Source organism: Heptranchias perlo, chromosome 20 (genome assembly GCF_035084215.1).
Source record: "Heptranchias perlo isolate sHepPer1 chromosome 20, sHepPer1.hap1, whole genome shotgun sequence".
In the NCBI taxonomy this organism is placed as follows: Eukaryota; Metazoa; Chordata; class Chondrichthyes; order Hexanchiformes; family Hexanchidae; genus Heptranchias; species Heptranchias perlo.
The window spans coordinates 2,989,294-3,006,336 of NC_090344.1; the positions used below are offsets into that span (position 1 = coordinate 2,989,294).

General features: G+C 42.6%; 2 non-coding genes across 2 annotated transcripts; one reads left to right on the top strand and one right to left on the bottom strand.

Moving 5' to 3' along the window:
* Positions 1-8,162: 8,162 nt before the first annotated feature.
* On the top strand, positions 8,163-8,233 carry trnag-gcc (transfer RNA glycine (anticodon GCC)). The gene has a single exon. It is a non-coding gene; the product is annotated as a tRNA-Gly (tRNA).
* A 2,851-nt stretch (positions 8,234-11,084) lies between these two features.
* trnak-uuu (transfer RNA lysine (anticodon UUU)) lies at positions 11,085-11,169 on the bottom strand. The gene is given in 2 exon segments: positions 11,085-11,120; positions 11,133-11,169. It is a non-coding gene; the product is annotated as a tRNA-Lys (tRNA).
* Between the last annotated feature and the right edge of the window lie 5,874 nt (positions 11,170-17,043).

The window sequence follows — 17,043 nt, forward strand, 5'->3', positions numbered from 1 at the left end:
ATCAAGCCGTGTCTACTCTAATCCCATATTCCAGCATTTGGTCCGTAGCATTGTATGCTATGGCATTTCAAGTGCTCATCCAAATGCTTCTTGAATGTTGTGAGGGTTCCTGCCTCCACAACCCTTTCAGGCAGTGAGTTCCAGACTCCAACCACCCTCTGGGTGAAAAAGTTCTTTCTCAAATCCCCTCTAAACCTCCCGCCTTTTACCTTCAATCTATGCCCCCTTGTTATAGAACCCTCAACGAAGTGAAAAAGCTCCTTAGTATCCATCCTATCTGTGCCCCTCATAATTTTGTACACCTCAATCATGTCCCCCCTCAGCCTCCTCTGCTCCAAGGAAAACAAACCCAATCTTCCCAGTCTCTCATCATAGCTGAAGCGCTCCAGCCCTGGTAACATCCTGGTGAATCTCCTCTGCACCCTCTCCAAAGCGATCACATCCTTCCTGTAGTGTGGCGACGAGAACTGCACACATTACTCCAGCTGTGGCCTAACCAGTGTTTTATACTGCTCCATCACAACCTCCTTGCTCTTATATTCTATGCCTCGGCTAATAAAGGCAAGTATCCCATATGCCTTCTTTACCACCTTATCGAACTGTTCCGCCGCCTTCAGGGATCTGTGAACTTGCACACCAAGATCCCTCTGACCCTCTGTCTTGCCTAGGGTCCTCCCATTCATTGTGTATTCCCTTGCCTTGTTAGTCCCTCCAAAGTGCATCACCTCGCACTTTTCCGGGTTAAATTCCATTTGCCACTGTTCCGCCCATCTGACCAACCCATCTATATCGTCCTGCAGACTGAGGCTATCCTCTTCGCTATTTACCACCCTACCAATTTTTGTATCATCAGCGAACTTACTGATCATACCTTTTACATTCATATCCAAGTCGTTAATGTAGACCACAAACAGCAAGGGACCCAGCACCGATCCCTGTGGTACCCCACTGGCCACAGGCTTCCAGTCACAAAAACAACCTTCGACCATCACCCTCTGCCTTCTGCCACTAAGCCAGTTTTGTATCCAAAGTGTCAAGGCACCCTGGATTCCATGGGCTCGTACCTTCTTGACCAGTCTCCTGTGGGGGACTTTATCGAAGGCCTTACTGAAATCCATATATACCACATCCACTGCGTTACCCTCATGCACACGCCCAGTCACCCCCTCAAAAAATTCAATCAAATTAGTCAGACATGATCTTCCTTTGACAAAGCCATGTTGACTATCCCTGATTAATCCTTGCTTCTCCAAGTGGAGACTAATTTTGTCCTTCAGAATTTTTTCCAATAATTTTCCTACCACTGATGTTAGGCTCACTGGCCTGTAGTTCCCCGGTTTTTCCCTACTCCCCTTCTTGAATAATGGTACTACATTAGCGGTTCTCCAGTCCTCTGGCACATCCCCTGTGGCCAGAGAGGTTCTGAATATATGTGTTAGAGCCCCCGCAATCTCCTCCTTTGTCTCACACAGTAGCCTGGGGTACATTTCGTCCGGGCCTGGGGATTTATCCATTTTTAGGCCTGCTAAAACCGCCAATACCTCCTCCCGCTCGATGTTAATATGTTCGAGTAAATCACAGTCCCTTCTGCCGTATTTCTATGTCTACATCGTCCTTCTCCATAGTGAAAACAGATTCAAAAAATTCATTTAGAACCCCCCCTACAGCTGCCGGCTCCACACACAGATTGCCATTTTTGTCCCTAATGGGCCCTATTTTTCCCTAGTTATCCCCTTACCCTTAATATACTTATAAAACATCTTCGGATTTTCCTTTATTTTGCTCGCCAGTGTTATTTCATGGCCCCTCCTTGATCTCCTAATTTCTTTTTTAAGTATCCCCCTGCATGTTTTGTACTCCTCTAGGGCTTCCTCCATCTTTAGCCTTTTGTATCTGCCAAAAGCCTTCCTTTTTTTCCTAATCCATTCTCGTATATCCCCTGACATCCAATGTTCGCTGGAGTTCTTGGAACCACCCTTGACCTTTACGGGAACATGTTGCCATTGTGTGGTCTCAATCTCCCTTCTGAAAGACTCCCATTGCTCCGATGCGGATTTTCCTACAAGCAGCTGATCCCAGTCCATTTTGGCCAGATCCTGCCTTATCCTATTAAAATCGGCCTTCCTCCAATTTAGAACCTTTATTTCCGGCCCCTCCCTATCCTTTTCCATGACCACCTTAAATCTCACCGAATTATGGTCACTGTCACCAAAGTGCTCACCTGCTAACACTTCTTCCACTTGGCCGGCCATATTCACTAGTGGGTAAGTTGTTGGAGGGTATTCTGAGGGACAGGATCTACAGGCATTTGGAGAGGCAGGGACTAATTAGGAACAGTCAGCATGGTTTTGTGAGAGGAAAATCAAGTCTCACGAATTTGATTGAGTTTTTTGAAGGGGTAACCAAGAAGATAGATGAGGGCTGTGCAGTAGACGTGGTCTACATGGACTTCAGCAAAGCATTTGACAAGGTACCGCATGGTAGGTTGCTACATAAGGTTAAATCTCATGGGATCCAAGGTGAGGTAGCCAATTGGATACAAAATTGGCTTGACGACAGAAGACAGAGTGTGGTTGTAGAGGGTTGTTTTTCAAACTGGATGCCTGTGTCCAGCGGTGTGCCTCAGGGATCGGTGCTGGGTCCGCTGTTATTTGTTATTTATATTAATGATTTGGATGAGAATTTAGGAGGCATGGTTAGTAAGTTTGCAGATGACACCAAGATTGGTGGCATTGTGGACAGTGAAGAAGGTTATCTGGGATTGCAACGGGATCTTGATAAATTGGGCCAATGGGCCGATGAATGGCAGATGGAGTTTAAATTAGATAAATGTGAGATGATGCATTTTGGTTGATCAAGTCGGGCCAGGACCTACTCCGTTAATGGTAGAGCGTTGTGGAGAGTTATAGAACAAAGAGATCTGGGAGTACAGGTTCATAGCTCCTTGAAAGTGGAGTCACAGGTGGATAGGGTGGTGACGAAGGCATTCGGCATGCTTGGTTTCATTGGTCAGAACATTGAATGCAGGAGTTGGGATGTCTTGTTGAAGTTGTACAGGGCATTGGTGAGGCCACACTTGGAGTACTGTGTACAGTTCTGGTCACCCCATTATAGAAAGGATATTATTAAACTAGAAAGAGTGCAGAAAAGATTTACTAGGATGCTACCGGGACTTGATGGTTTGACTTACAGGGAGAGGTGATGCAGACTGGGACTTTTTTCCCTGGAGAGTAGGAGGTTAAGGGGTGATCTTATAGAAGTCTATAAAATAATGAGGGGCATAGATAAGGTCGATAGTCAAAATCTTTTCCCAAAGGTAGGGGAGTCTATAACGAGGGGGCATAGATTTAAGGTGAGAGGGGAGAGATACAAAAGGGTCCAGAGGGGCAATTTTTTCACTCAAAGGGTGGTGAGTTTCTGGAACGAGCTGCCAGAGGCAGTAGTAGAGGCGGGTACAATTTTGACTTTTAAAAAGCATTCGGACAGTTACATGGGTAAGATGGGTATAGAGGGATATGGGCCAAGTGCAGGAAATTGGGACTAGCTTAGTGGTATAAACTGGGCGACATGGACATGTTGGGCCGAAGGGCCTGTTTCCATGTTGTAACTTCTATGATTCTATGATTCTATGATTGAGCGCTGACTGATGGTGCGGCAATTGGCCGGATTCGATTTGTCCTACATTTTGTGGACTGAATCGCAGAACAGGCTCGATGGGCGAAATGGCCGACTCCTGTTCCCGTTTTCCTCATTGGTGCAGAATGTAAAACGATCCTGCATTGGCCAGGTATCAAAACCGGGTCGCATGATAAGCAGGCGAGAATTCAACGCCAATGCCACCAATCCTCGTATGGCCATTTGCTGCATGTGTCCATTTGGAATCCTGTTTGAAAGCACATGTAGTCTGACGGAGGCCCTGTGATAACCCTCCGCAGTCTGACCTGCAGCTGTGCAAGAACTGCTTTGTGCAGCTGCAATAGCCCAGTGTTTGAAGCGTTGGACTCACACCCCACTCGGGTTTTCTTGCCCCGGTTTGAATTCTACTCGGTGAGTTACTGTTCAACGATCTGTTCAATGTCCAAATGAATAAACTAGAGCTAATTGACCGCGATTACCTTTTCCAAAGCAGGAGAGGCATTCCGCCGTGGCGGGCGACCAATGCTTTCTTTCAAGATTTCAAGATACGAGAAAGAATATCTCCCAATCAGCAATTTAAATTCTTCTAGATTGCAGAAACTGTCATTTATACTCTTTGTTTATTTCCTTGCATCTCTGTATCTGTCACTGATTCTGTCCCTTGTCAACAAGTGTTTAATTTTTTACATAAATTATTCATGTGTATAATTTATTATATAATAATTCATGTGTTTAATTTATTATCTAAACAATTCAATTGTTTAACTTATATAAATAATTCAATAGTTTAACTTAATATATCAATAATTGAATTGTTTAATGTATAATGAAATTGTTTAATTGATTGCATAAATACTTCGTGTTTAATTTATCATATAAACAATTCATTAAAAAAATTTGTTATATCATCAAATGTTTAATTTATTACATAAAGAACACAAGTCTTTCATTTGTTAATAAAAAATTCAATTGTTTAATTTCTTTTATAATAATTTGTGTTTAATTTATTATATAATTAATTCAATAGCTTAATTGGTTATCTAAATAATTCAATTGATTAATTTATTATATGAATAAGTCAATTGTTTAATTTATTATATAAATAGTTCAATCCTTTAATTTTATATATAAATAATTCAATAGTTTATTTTATCATATCAATAATTCAATTGTTTAATTTATTATATAAAGACAAGTGTTTAATTTATTATATAAATAATTCAATTGTTTAATTTATAGTATAAACAATTTAATTGTTTCATTTATTATATAATTTATTCAAGTGTTTATTTTTATATGAACACTTCAAATGTTTAATTATCAAAATAATTAAAATGTTTAATTTATTATTAAAATAACTCAATAGTTTGTTCTATAAATCATTCAATAGTTCAATTCATTATATAAATAATTCATTCGTTTAATTTATTATCGAAATAATTCAATTGATTTATTTATTATATAAATAATTCAAGTGTATAATTTATTATATAAATAATTCACGTGTTTAATTGTTGTGAATAAATTAAAAAAAATCATTGTATAATAAATTAAAGGGTTCAATTTATTATACAAATAATTCAATCGTTTAATTTTTTATCCAAATAATTCAATTGATAGAATTCTCAGGCTTCCTTGAATGGTGAAAACTGATCTAACCAGCAACACCAGCAGGCTGAGACGGTAGGAAAAGTAAAGTTAAAACCCAGCTGATGAGTTCGTCGCCAATGTCTCCACATTTCTGTTGCGTCAGAGCACTTCATTCTGCAAACTGATCACTATAAAGCAAGTCGTACATTCAAAACGAATTTGGTGAAGAGAGGATAATATTGTTGACTTGAAATAATAAATGTTGAATCTGTGTTCTGGAAGGATGGCTGATCGGCTGTGTGACAGCGAAATTTTACATTGGCTGCACGGCTCTGTTGCCAGTTGATATTTGGATCTGATTCCCGCTCAGGCAGTTTCACTGGTTCAAATCCTGGAGCTCTTACTCACTTTCACTGGATTTCCCACTAAAGCCCAAACAAAGTTTCACTCTCTTCGATCCTCCATAAATCCTGTTGTCGCAGCCTCTCTCACTCCGGCAGCTGGGGAACAGCGGAAAACTGATGGGTTTGTTGTCGCATCTGGAATGCGGTTTTGAACTGTTGCTGTTCGCCGGGACAGCGCTGCTGGAGCCTTTAATGATCTCGTTCAGTGAAGAGAGACTGGCAGGCGGCTCCCAGACGGGGCTCAGGCCGGGACCGGGCAGCGGCTGGATGAGAAAGCGGAACTGTTGCTGTTGCTGCTTCCGCCTCTGGAAGTCCCTGCGGCGGTCGGTACTGATCTCCCTCTTATGGATACGGCTCCAGCTGTTGGATGTGGATCTCGTGGCGCAACGGTAGCGCGTCTGACTCTAGATTAGAAGGATGCGTGTTCAAATCATGTCGAGGTCATTGCGTTTTCACAGCGATTAAGTGTCTCTCTGCTTTATAGCGGCACCGTCTTTTTGGGATGGGCTGTTCACTGTTTGTAAAATAATAATTATTGTGGAATCATTGAATGAACACAGTCCAGAAGGAGGCCATTCGACCTATCGAACCCGTGCCGGCATTATGTAAGAGCAATCCAGATAGGCCCTTTCCCCGTAGCCTTGCATTTTTTCCCCTTCAAGTATTTATCAAATTCCTTTTTAAAAGCCACGATTGAATCTGCTTCCACCACCCTTTCAGGCAGCGCATTCGAGATTATAATTATTCGTTGCGTAAAAAAGTTTTTCATCATTTCGCCTTTGCTTCTTTTGCCAATCACCTTAAATCTGTGTCCTCTGGTTTCCGACTCTTCCGCCAATGGGAACAGCTTCTCTTTATTTACTTTATCCAAACCCTTCATGACTTTGAAAACTTCTATCAAATCTCCTCTGAACCTTCTCTGCTCCAAGGGAACAATCCCAGCACGCGGCAAATGCGGTCAATTTGCTCTAATTCATTTATTTGAGCATTAAACAGACCTTTAACCAGTGGTGCTGTTTTATGGAATCCTGAGCTGGTGGTCAAAGGTGCGTGAATCCAATGTCTGGGGTGTTTCCGGGTTCAAATTTCACCACTGATAGAATTTTTGGCAATGTTCATTTTGACCTGTTCACAGAAAACCCGATTGTAATGCGATGGAGCAGAGGATGTGAAAGAAGCTGGAAGTGAAAGTGCAGATGTTATTTTCATCACGGGGACAGGACACGTTTCCACAGGTAAGAACATTTTATGTTCAGATTCTTTCCAGCAGAGTGGGACAGGTGATCAGAGTGACCGGGCTCTAGTGGTGCAATCGGTCAGTGCGCGGTCTTTTTATGCCGTAGATTCTGGGGAAATGCCGGGGTTTTTAATTCGAGTCTCACCGAGATCAAACAATCCTTTTCCTTATGAACATTTCGACCGGAGTTGAAGGTAGAATTGATGTTTTCCAAAATGCATCTACTTATTTGAATTGCCATGTGGTTCCTCCGGCCTACGCTGTTACAATAGCAGATGAGATGTTTAGTATTACTTGTTTCGAGGAGGGAGGCTGTGGTTTTGGAGACGAAAACTATGATTTTCATCCATTTACAAATCGTGGGATTTACCGGGAGCTTTAAACCAGCGCCTCCGACCGCTCAGCCAGGATACTTTCCATCCGACACTTCAGGAACTAGTTTTACAGGAATAGAATTACTGCAAACAAGAATTCCACCCCTCAAGCACCAATGCTCGCAAGTAAATTTCTCCGCATCGTGATAACATACACTCTACCATAGGTAAACTTTAATCAAATTAGTGTTTTGTTTCACTCTGAGTGCGAAGAGATATTAATGTGTCGACATTGGTTGCATCAGCTGGATTGCCCCTTTACTTTTCCTACCGTCTCATTATTTTATTTCTTTACCCTTCTCTGCTAGTGTTGCAGGTTAGATCAGCCTTCCCCTTTCAAGGAAGCCTGAGAAGTCCATTGGGGACAGCACAGAGAGAGAAAAGCTTAAAGACAGGGAGAGATAGAGCGGGCCCAGGGGCTGAGTGGCTGGGTCCTGCTCCTACTTCTTGTGTTCTTTAGATTTGAAGTTCGGATCAGATCAGCCATGATCTGATTGAATTGCGGAGCAGGCTCGAGGGGCCGATTGGCCTACTCCTGCTCTTATTTCTTATGTTCTTATGTGATGAATGCAAAGAAAATAAAGTTTATAAATGTCAGGTGCAGCAAACTAGCAGAATTTAAGTTACAGATTCCTTCTCGGGTCTTGAAATCTTGCAAGAGAAGTTTTAACATCCAATTGAAAGCACCGGCCACGCTGTTGTATCTCTCCTGCTGAAAGAGAGGTAAATACGGTTAATTAACTGTTTGAGCATTGACGAGATCTGTAAATAGTCGCGCTCCCAGCAGAATTCAAACCGAGGCAGGAAAACCCCCTTGGAATTTTGAGCCCAACTCTTTCACCACTCAGTCATCGCAGCTGAAAACGGCATGTTCGTTCAGATAGAATTCCAAATGGACACATGCAGGAACGATTGGTACAAGCATTGGTGGTTCAGGGGTAGAATTCTCGCCTGCCACGCGGGAGACCCGGGTTCGATTCCCGGCCAATGCATCGGCATTTTGCACCAAAAAGTACCACCGGAACAGGGTCAATTGGCCACTGTTCAAAGGTCTGTTTAATGCCAAAATTAATGAAGCAGAACGAAGTGACCACATTTTCCCGGTACTGGGGTTGTTCTCCTTGGAGCAGTGAAAGTTCAGAGGAGATTTGAGAGAAGTTTTCAAAGCCATGAAGGGTTCAGATGAAATCAATCAAGAGAAGCTGTTCTAATTTGCGGAAGGGTCGGGAACCAGAGGACACAGATTTGAGGGGTTTGGCAAAAGAACCAAAGGCGACATGAGGAAAAACTTTTTTATTCAGCGAATAGTTATGATCTGGAATGCGCTGCCTGAAAGGGTGTTGGAAGCAGATTCAATCGTTGCTTTCAAAAAGGAGTTTGATAAATACTTGAAGGGGAAAATGCAGGGCCACCGGGAATGGGACTAACCGGATTGGTCTTACAGAAGGCAGGTACGGGATTGATGGGTCGGATGGTCCAGATGTCCAGATGGTCCATTCTATGATTCTATGATAATTATTAATCTTAGAGTAAATGATCCTCTGACGAACAATGATCATAATATGATAGAATTTCATATTGAGTTGAGAGTGCTGTCGTTAGTTCCGAAACTAGGCTCTTAAATTTAAACAAAGCCAATTAAGTAGTTATCAGTGGCAAGTTCGCTAAGGTAGTTTGGGAAATTAAATTAAAAATATGTTTGGAGATAAGCAATGGCGAACATTTAAAGAAATAATTCATAATTCTCAACGAAAATACATTCCCTTGAGGATTAAAAACTTCACCAGAAAAGTGGTACAACCTTGGTTAACTGGAGAAATTAAGGGTAGTATTAGGTTAAAAGAAGAGGCTTACAATGTTGCCATAAAGAGTAGTAGACTGAGGATTTGAAGAGTTTTAGAAATGATCAAAGGATGACCAAGAAACTGATAAAAAGGGAGAAAATAGGATGAGGGTAAACCAGAAAGGAATATAAAAATGGATTGTAAGAATTTCTACAAGTGTGTATAAAGGAAGAGATTAGCGAAAGTAAACATTGGTCCCTTGGAGGCAGAGACAGGAGAAATTATATTCGGGAATAAGGAAATGGCAGAGACGTTAAACAACTACTTTTATCGTTCTTCACAGCAGAATACACAAAAAACATACCAGAAATAGTGGGGAATCAAGGGGCTAATGAGTGAGGAACTTAAAGTAATTAAGGTTAGTAAAGAAAAAGTACTGGTGAAATTAATGGGACTAAAAGCCAACAAATCCCCTGGACCAGATGACCTACATCCTAGGGTTTTAAAAGAGGTGGCTGTAGATAGAGTGGATGCATTGGTTTCGATGTTCCAGAATTCCCAAGATTCTAGAACTGTCCCCGTGGATTGGAAGGTAGCAAATATAACCCCAAAGGAGGAAGGGAGGAAACAGGGAACTGCAGGCGATTTAGCCTGACAATAGTAGTAGGTAAAATGCTAGGATGTATTACCAGGGGCGTGGTTACAGGACACTTAGAAAACCATAATATGATTAGTCACATGCAACACGGATTTATGAAAGGCAATTAGTGTTTAACAAATCTATTAGAGCTTTTGATGCTGTAACTATCAGGATAGATAAAGAAGAACCATTGGATGTAGTATATTTGGATTTTCAAAAGGTATTCGATACGGTTCCACATAAGAGGTAGGTACACAAGATTAGTGCTCATGGGATCATGGGTGATACATTAACATGTATTGAGGATTGGTCGACGGACAGAAAACAGAAAGTCGGAATAAACAGGTCATTTTCGGGTTGGCAGGCTGCAACTCATGTGGTGCCGTGAGCATCAGTGCTTGGGCCTGAGCTATTTACAATCGAAATTAATGACTGAGATGAGGCGACCGAGCGTAATATATCCAAGTTTGCTGCCGATACAATGTTGGTGGGTAAGTAAGCTGTGAGGAGGACGCAAAGAGAATGCAAAGTGATATAGACAGGTTGGGTGTATGGGCGAGAAGGTGGCAAATTAGGTATAAAGTGGGGAAATCTGAGGTTATTTACTTTGCGAGGAATATATAAGCAGAATAACTTTTAAAAGGTGAGAGACTAAGCAATGTTGGTATTCAGGGTGATTTGGCTGTCATTGCACACGGATCACAGAAAGTTAACATGCAGGTGCAGCAAGCAATTAGGAAAGCAAATGATATGTTGACCTTTATTGAAAGGGGTTTGGAGTACAAGGATAAGAAAGTCTTGCTGCAATTATATAGGGCTATGGTGAGACCACACCTGGAGTACTGTGTACAGTTTTGATCTCCTTACCTGTGGAACGATATACTTGCCTGAGAGTGAGGGCAACAAAGGTTCACTGGATTGATTCCTGGGATGAGATGTTTGCCCTCTGAGGAGAGGTTGAGTAGAATGACCCTGTATTCACTGGAGTTTAGAATAATGAGATGATCTCATTGATATGTATAAAATTCTTAGAGGGTGTGACAGCTTGATGCTGGGAGGCTGCTTACCCCAGCTAGAGAGTCTACAAGTAACGGTCATAATCTCAAGATGAGGGGCCAGCTATTTAGCACAGAGATGAGACATAAATTCTTCATTGAGAGGGTTGTGAATCATTGGAATTCTCTCCCCCAGAAGACTGTGGATGCTGAATCGTTGAGTATGTCCAAAACTGAGATCGATAGATTTTTGGACACTAAATGAATCAAGGTATATGGGGATAGGTCGGGAAAGTGGAGGTGAGTTCGAAGATCATCCATGATCTCATAAAATGGCGGAGCAGGGTCGAGGGACGCTCTCGCCCACTCCTGCTTCTTTTGGTCCGCTGGAAAGGCAGAACTTGCCAGCTGCTTTAAAACTTTTCGCCTGAACAGGGACTTGAACCCTGGACCCTCAGATCACTACCTGTTTTAAAAGTCTGATGCTCTACCGACTGAGCTACCCAGGCTCGTTGCTTGACTTGCTTCCATCATACGGATTCATGGTAGGACTGTGAATTATCCCTTGTCGCTGTTGAAGAAGGGTGAGAGTCCGTTTTCTCTCATTCTCAGCAACGATTTGAGGAGAATCCTTGTTTCTGTTGAACATGATGTTAGAAACATGGGCAGCGAAATCGTGATTTTGCAGTTCTTCTTGGTTGTACAAAATGTCTTGTCATTCGTTAGCAGCAATTAAACAAAAACACTTTACCCAATGGCTCAAAAGCTAAACTTGTTCAACACGGGAGCTGGAATAGGCCTCTCGACCTTTCAGCCGATCAACAATTGAAAGCTGAATAATTTCAACCGATACAAGGTGACACCAGGCAGCAGGTTTGCCTCCCGAATTTTCCCTGCACGACACTTCAAATCGATCAATACCTGCTTCACGGAAAGAAGAATTGTGTTTTTGGTTCTTTGGATTTAAAGTTGTCGTGCCGGCCCCTTTACCATTTCAGCTGTCGCCAATTGCCCCCTCTCCTCTTATAAACAATTAAACTCTCGCCTGCAATTGCAAGACGGTAGGCCAGAGGAGCCTCATATGGGGACATGAAGAAGTCGATGCGTTATGGAACCGGATGTACCTTGAACTCCAGTCAAAATATTTCGAAGGTTCAACTACTTTCGATGGCGCTGGAGCTCACAACTCCAGCATTTCTCGAGCGTATAATTATTGTAGAAATAACGCGCGGGGACCGATTGCGCCACTGGAGCCGCGCACGGTTTGAGTCACCAGCGCTCCCATCAAACAGCTTCATCCTCGGTTTCTCAATGAGCGCTTCGTGATCTTTCCCACACAGAAACCTCCAACCAAGAGGCGCTTCGTGAAACATCAGCAGTGAACTTTAAAAGCCGTGGAATCTGAAACAAAGCCCCAGACGATAAGAACTTTGAATTATATTATTATTATTAACTTAAGGACAATTATTTCCATGCTACTTTGAGGATTTGTGGAAAGTGGGAGCTGAAAGTAAGGAACTCTCTCTGGGCTGTCGGTGACTGAAGAGATGGGCGTTATTTCATTTGGAAACCGAGACTCTGAACTTTCTGATGGAGAAGTGTGACAGAAAATTGTGGTTAGTGGCAGTTGCCGGGGAGATCCAGAAGAGAGTGAGAAAAGTCAAAGTCACAGCTGTGACAGCTCAAGTGCTCTGCTTATCTGTAATATCTGGAAAGTAATGTAAAATACAGGACAAACCAGTTTGGTCTCGGTTATCAAAAATACTGAAATTCCCGGGTGCAAAGGTGGATTCGGAAAGAGGGAACTGATTTAACCGCCAGACCGAAATCATTCCACATGAATCTGAAGCGTCTTGGGGAAAACGGCAGTGCGAACTGTTATGTTCGGGTCATAACTTGAAAGACCCTCCAATTACCGACAGTATCTTTGAACGAGTTGTGCAGCCAAACCGCGATAGAAGCCGCTTTGCATTCGTCAAACGTGAAGGTGACGATATTGGGGTTTGATAAGGGTCGATTTCACTTATTTGAAATCTCACCATGTGACCCGAAGATTGATCGCAGAATCGAGTTTTTCCTGTAAGTCCTGAATTGAACGGAAAGGCGCAACAAGCAAGTCGGAGAAATGAAGAGCAGAAAATGTGGATGAAACTTGCACGAGTGAAAATCCCTGTATGTTGAAAGACTAAGTCCCCAGTGGTGGAGAGGATTGGTATTTCAAGCTGTCTCACAGCTCACACACACACCATTAGCTCATTTAATCACCTTCAACAACTCGAATACATCAACACTTAATCCTCTGTACACAAGGAAATACAAACCTTTTCTCTGCAACTTGTCCGCATAATTTAAACATTTTAGCTCCGGTATAATTCTGGTGAATCTGCGCTGCACCCCCTCCAAGGCCAATATATCCTCCCTGAGGTGTGGTGCCGAGAACTGAATGCAGTACTCGAAATTTGCTCTTAGCAGAGTTTATATAACTGTAACATAAAGTACACCCCTTTGAATTCGAGCTCCCTTAAGATAAAGGTCAAAGTTCCATTAGCCTTTTTAATTATTTTTGTAACTGTCCACTGACTTTTAATGATTTCTGCACTTGGACCCGTAAACATCTTTCCTCCTCCACAGTTCCTAGTTTCTCACCAGTTAGAAAATATTCTCATCTATCTTGCTTAGGTCCAAAGTGGATGACCTCACACTTCCCAATATTGAAAGATTGAACAGTCTTCGGCTCTTTTCCATCGAAAATGGAAGGCTGAGGGTGACCTGAAATAGGACTTTAAAATTATGCAAGGGTTTGATAGGTCAGACGGAGATAAGGTGCTGCAATTTTGGGGGGAGGAGTCCAAAATTGGGGCCATAAATATAAGATAATCACATTTAATCCAATATGGCATTCAAAAGAACCATATTTACAAAGTGGCTCGCTAGAATGTGCAACTCGCTACCACAAGGAGTAGTTAAGGCGAAACGCATGGATGCATTTACGGGGAAGCGAGATAAACACATGGAGGAGAAAGGAATATTCGGATTTGCTCATTGGATTAGATGAGGTAGGATGAGGCTCGTCTGCAGCATAAACACCGGCATAGTCTAGTTGGGCCGAATTGTCTGTTTCTGTGATGTATATTCTATGTAATTCTATGTAAGCTCCATCTGCCACAGTTTTACCAACTCACTTCATCTATCAATTTCGCTTTGCAACTTTATGCTCCCATCTGCATTGCTCACTGTGCCACCTAACTTGGTGTCGTCGACAAACTTGGATATATGGCTCTCTATTTCTTCATTTGCCTCATTTATACACATAGTAAAAAGCTAATACCCCGGTACAGATCCCTGGGGGACACCACTGATCACATGCTGTCAATTTGAGCACAGATCCATTATCCCGACTCTCTGTCTCCTACCTTCTAACGAACTCCCCACCGATGTCAATAGGTTGCTTTAATTTCCATGTGCTCTCATTTCTGTAAACAGTCTCTTATGTGATACCTTATCGAATGCCTCTGGAAGTCAATAAACATATAACACCCAAAGACACTCCATTATCTACCACGTTATTACAGCTTCAAGAAGTTCAACTAGTTTCGTTAGACTTGACTTACCCTTTACAAATCCATGCTGGATTCTCTGATCAATTCATATTTATCCAAGTGCTCAGTCTCTCTTCCCTAATAACAGATACTGCTAACTTCCCCACAACAGACGTCAGACTAATCGGTGTATAATTTCCTACTTTATCTCTCCTCCCATTCCTAAATAATGGAATGGCATTGACAATTTTTCAATCCATGGAACAATTCCTGAAACAAGAGAGTTTGAACGATCATGGCGAAAGCATGTACAATTTTCTCACCTACTCCTTTTAATCCCCTGGGATGGTCACCATCAGGTCCTGGTGATTTGTCTATCTTTAATCTAATTATTTTCTCCAATACCATTATTTTACTCAGACTGAATCCCCTTGATTTGTTTCTGGGCTCGTTGTAGTCGGGATATAATTCTCGATTCGAGGTACATATCACGGAGAAGCCCAAATTCAGCCCAAGAATTTTGATCTTGATCTGCGGTACAAACTTTTGTAAAGAGGGAAAAGAAGTCTCCAAATCACTCCACCTGAATCTCAAGCGCTTTCGGAAGAAGTTAAGTTCAAACAATCTGGACTTTACAGGCACTTCAATGATCTGCACTTTCATTGATCGAGCTTTCTTTGCAATTCCACCTTGAAACCGCTCTGGGCTTTCATCTCACTGAAGCAGACTTTGGCCGCTTTGTATCTGTGAGCATGTCGGTGACGAGGTTCGCTCTGATATAGGTCGCTTTCAATTTTGAAGATCTCGTCAAGTTCAGGGAAAAGAAACCGAGAATCGAATTGTCCCTGTAAGTGATGAATTGAAGGGATTGGTGCTCGAAGCAGATCTGGAAAATGCGCAGTGCGGTCGATCAGGAGTTCCAAATCCACCCTCTCGCCACTCGGTGATCATATTAACTGAACTTTACTCTGGCCCAGTGTCACCGCGCTGAAATCGAGTATTTCGCCGGCATGTTTCTCTTAACTTCATAGTTGCTGGTTTAAGAGTGAAGACCGGCTCGTTGGATTTTCACTCCTGCAAGCTTCAAACATTCATTTTGGAAAAGTTAACTGACAGTGGACACTTGTTATATTGGTCACTGCAGTCTCAAGGTTCAGCTCAGTGAATTACTGATTGAGCAGGTGAACTCTTCACTTGTCTCGATGGTGCTATTGGTTCATAGAGTCATAGAGTCATAGAGTTATACAGCACGGATAGAGGCCCTTCGGCCCATCGTGTCCGCGCCGGCCATCAGCCCTGTCCACTCTAATCCCATATTCCAGCATTTGGTCCGTAGCCTTGTATGCTATGGCATTTCAAGTGCTCATCCAAATGCGTCTTGAATGTTGTGAGGGTTCCTGCCTCCACAACCCTTTCAGACAGTGAGTTCCAGACTCCAAACACCCTCTGGGTGAAAAAGTTATTTCTAAAATCCCCTCTAAACCTCCCGCCTTTTACCTTGAATCTATGTCCCCTTGCTATAGAACCCTCAACGAAGGGGAAAAGCTCCTTAGTATCCATCCTATCTGTGCCCCTCATAATTTTGTACACCTCAATCATGTCCCCCCTCAGCCTCCTCTGCTCCAAGGAAAACAAACCCAATCTTCCCAGTCTCTCTTCATAGCTGAAGCGCTCCAGCCTGGTGAACCTCCTCTGCACCCTCTCCAAAGCGATCACATCCTTCCTGTAGTGTGGCGACCAGAACTGCACACAGTACTCCAGCTGTGGCCTAACCAGTGTTTTATACAGCTCCATCATAACCTCCTTGCTCTTATATTCTATGCCTCGGCTAATAAAGGCAAGTATCCCATATGCCTTCTTTACCACCTTATCTACCTGTTCCGCCGCCTTCAGGGATCTGTGAACTTGCACACCAAGATCCCTCTGACCCTCTGTCTTGCCTAGGCACCTCCCATTCATTGTGTATTCCCTTGCCTTGTTAGTCCCTCCAAAGTGCATCACCTCGCACTTTTCCGGGTTAAATTCCATTTGCCACTGTTCCGCCCATCTGACCAACCCATCTATATCGTCCTGCAGACTGAAGCTATCCTCGATTGATACGAGCCCTTATTTTATTTTTCCTGAGGATTCATCGCCTCAATGTTCCAGGGTTTCAATGTGTGTTTTGTCTGCGAGAAAATGTACCGTGATCATTGCCGGCTGAGCAGAGCTAACATTCCACTATTTTCCCTGTGGAATAAAAAAAAAACCTTGTGATCGCATAGCAGGCACAGGAAACTTACAAAGGATTGGAACATTGGCTTCACGGAAATCACAATTCATCTTGACAGACACGGTCCCGAAAGGACAATTCGCTGTGACATGGAGATTACTGTGGTGAGCGAGACCAGGCTGTTTCTCTGTTCAGAGAATAAATGGCGCACCCTTTATATTGGAAAAGCAAAACGGTGAGGATTTTTGTCAGAGCCCGATGCCTTTCGTGTTTTATCAATTGTCCCCCGTTGAGTTACTTTCATTTTGAGCGCATAACCAGTTAGGGCGTTCTTGTGATAAATGGCGACAATTGCCTGCTTTGATAAATTTAACAACGGCTGCACCAGATTCCTGGCGTCATAAACTGAACTTTTAATCCCTTTCTTAAGATACAGTCTGTAAAATGATGACATTTCATCACATGCAAAGCACAAAAATCAAAGATTCCGACCACTCGCTGTGTAAAGAAGTTTTCACTCTTGTCACCTTTGGTTCTTTTGCCAATCACCTTAAATCTATGCCCTTTGCTTCATGTCCCTTCCGCCAATGGGAACAGTTTCTCTCTATCTCCACTGTCTAGGCCCTTCATGA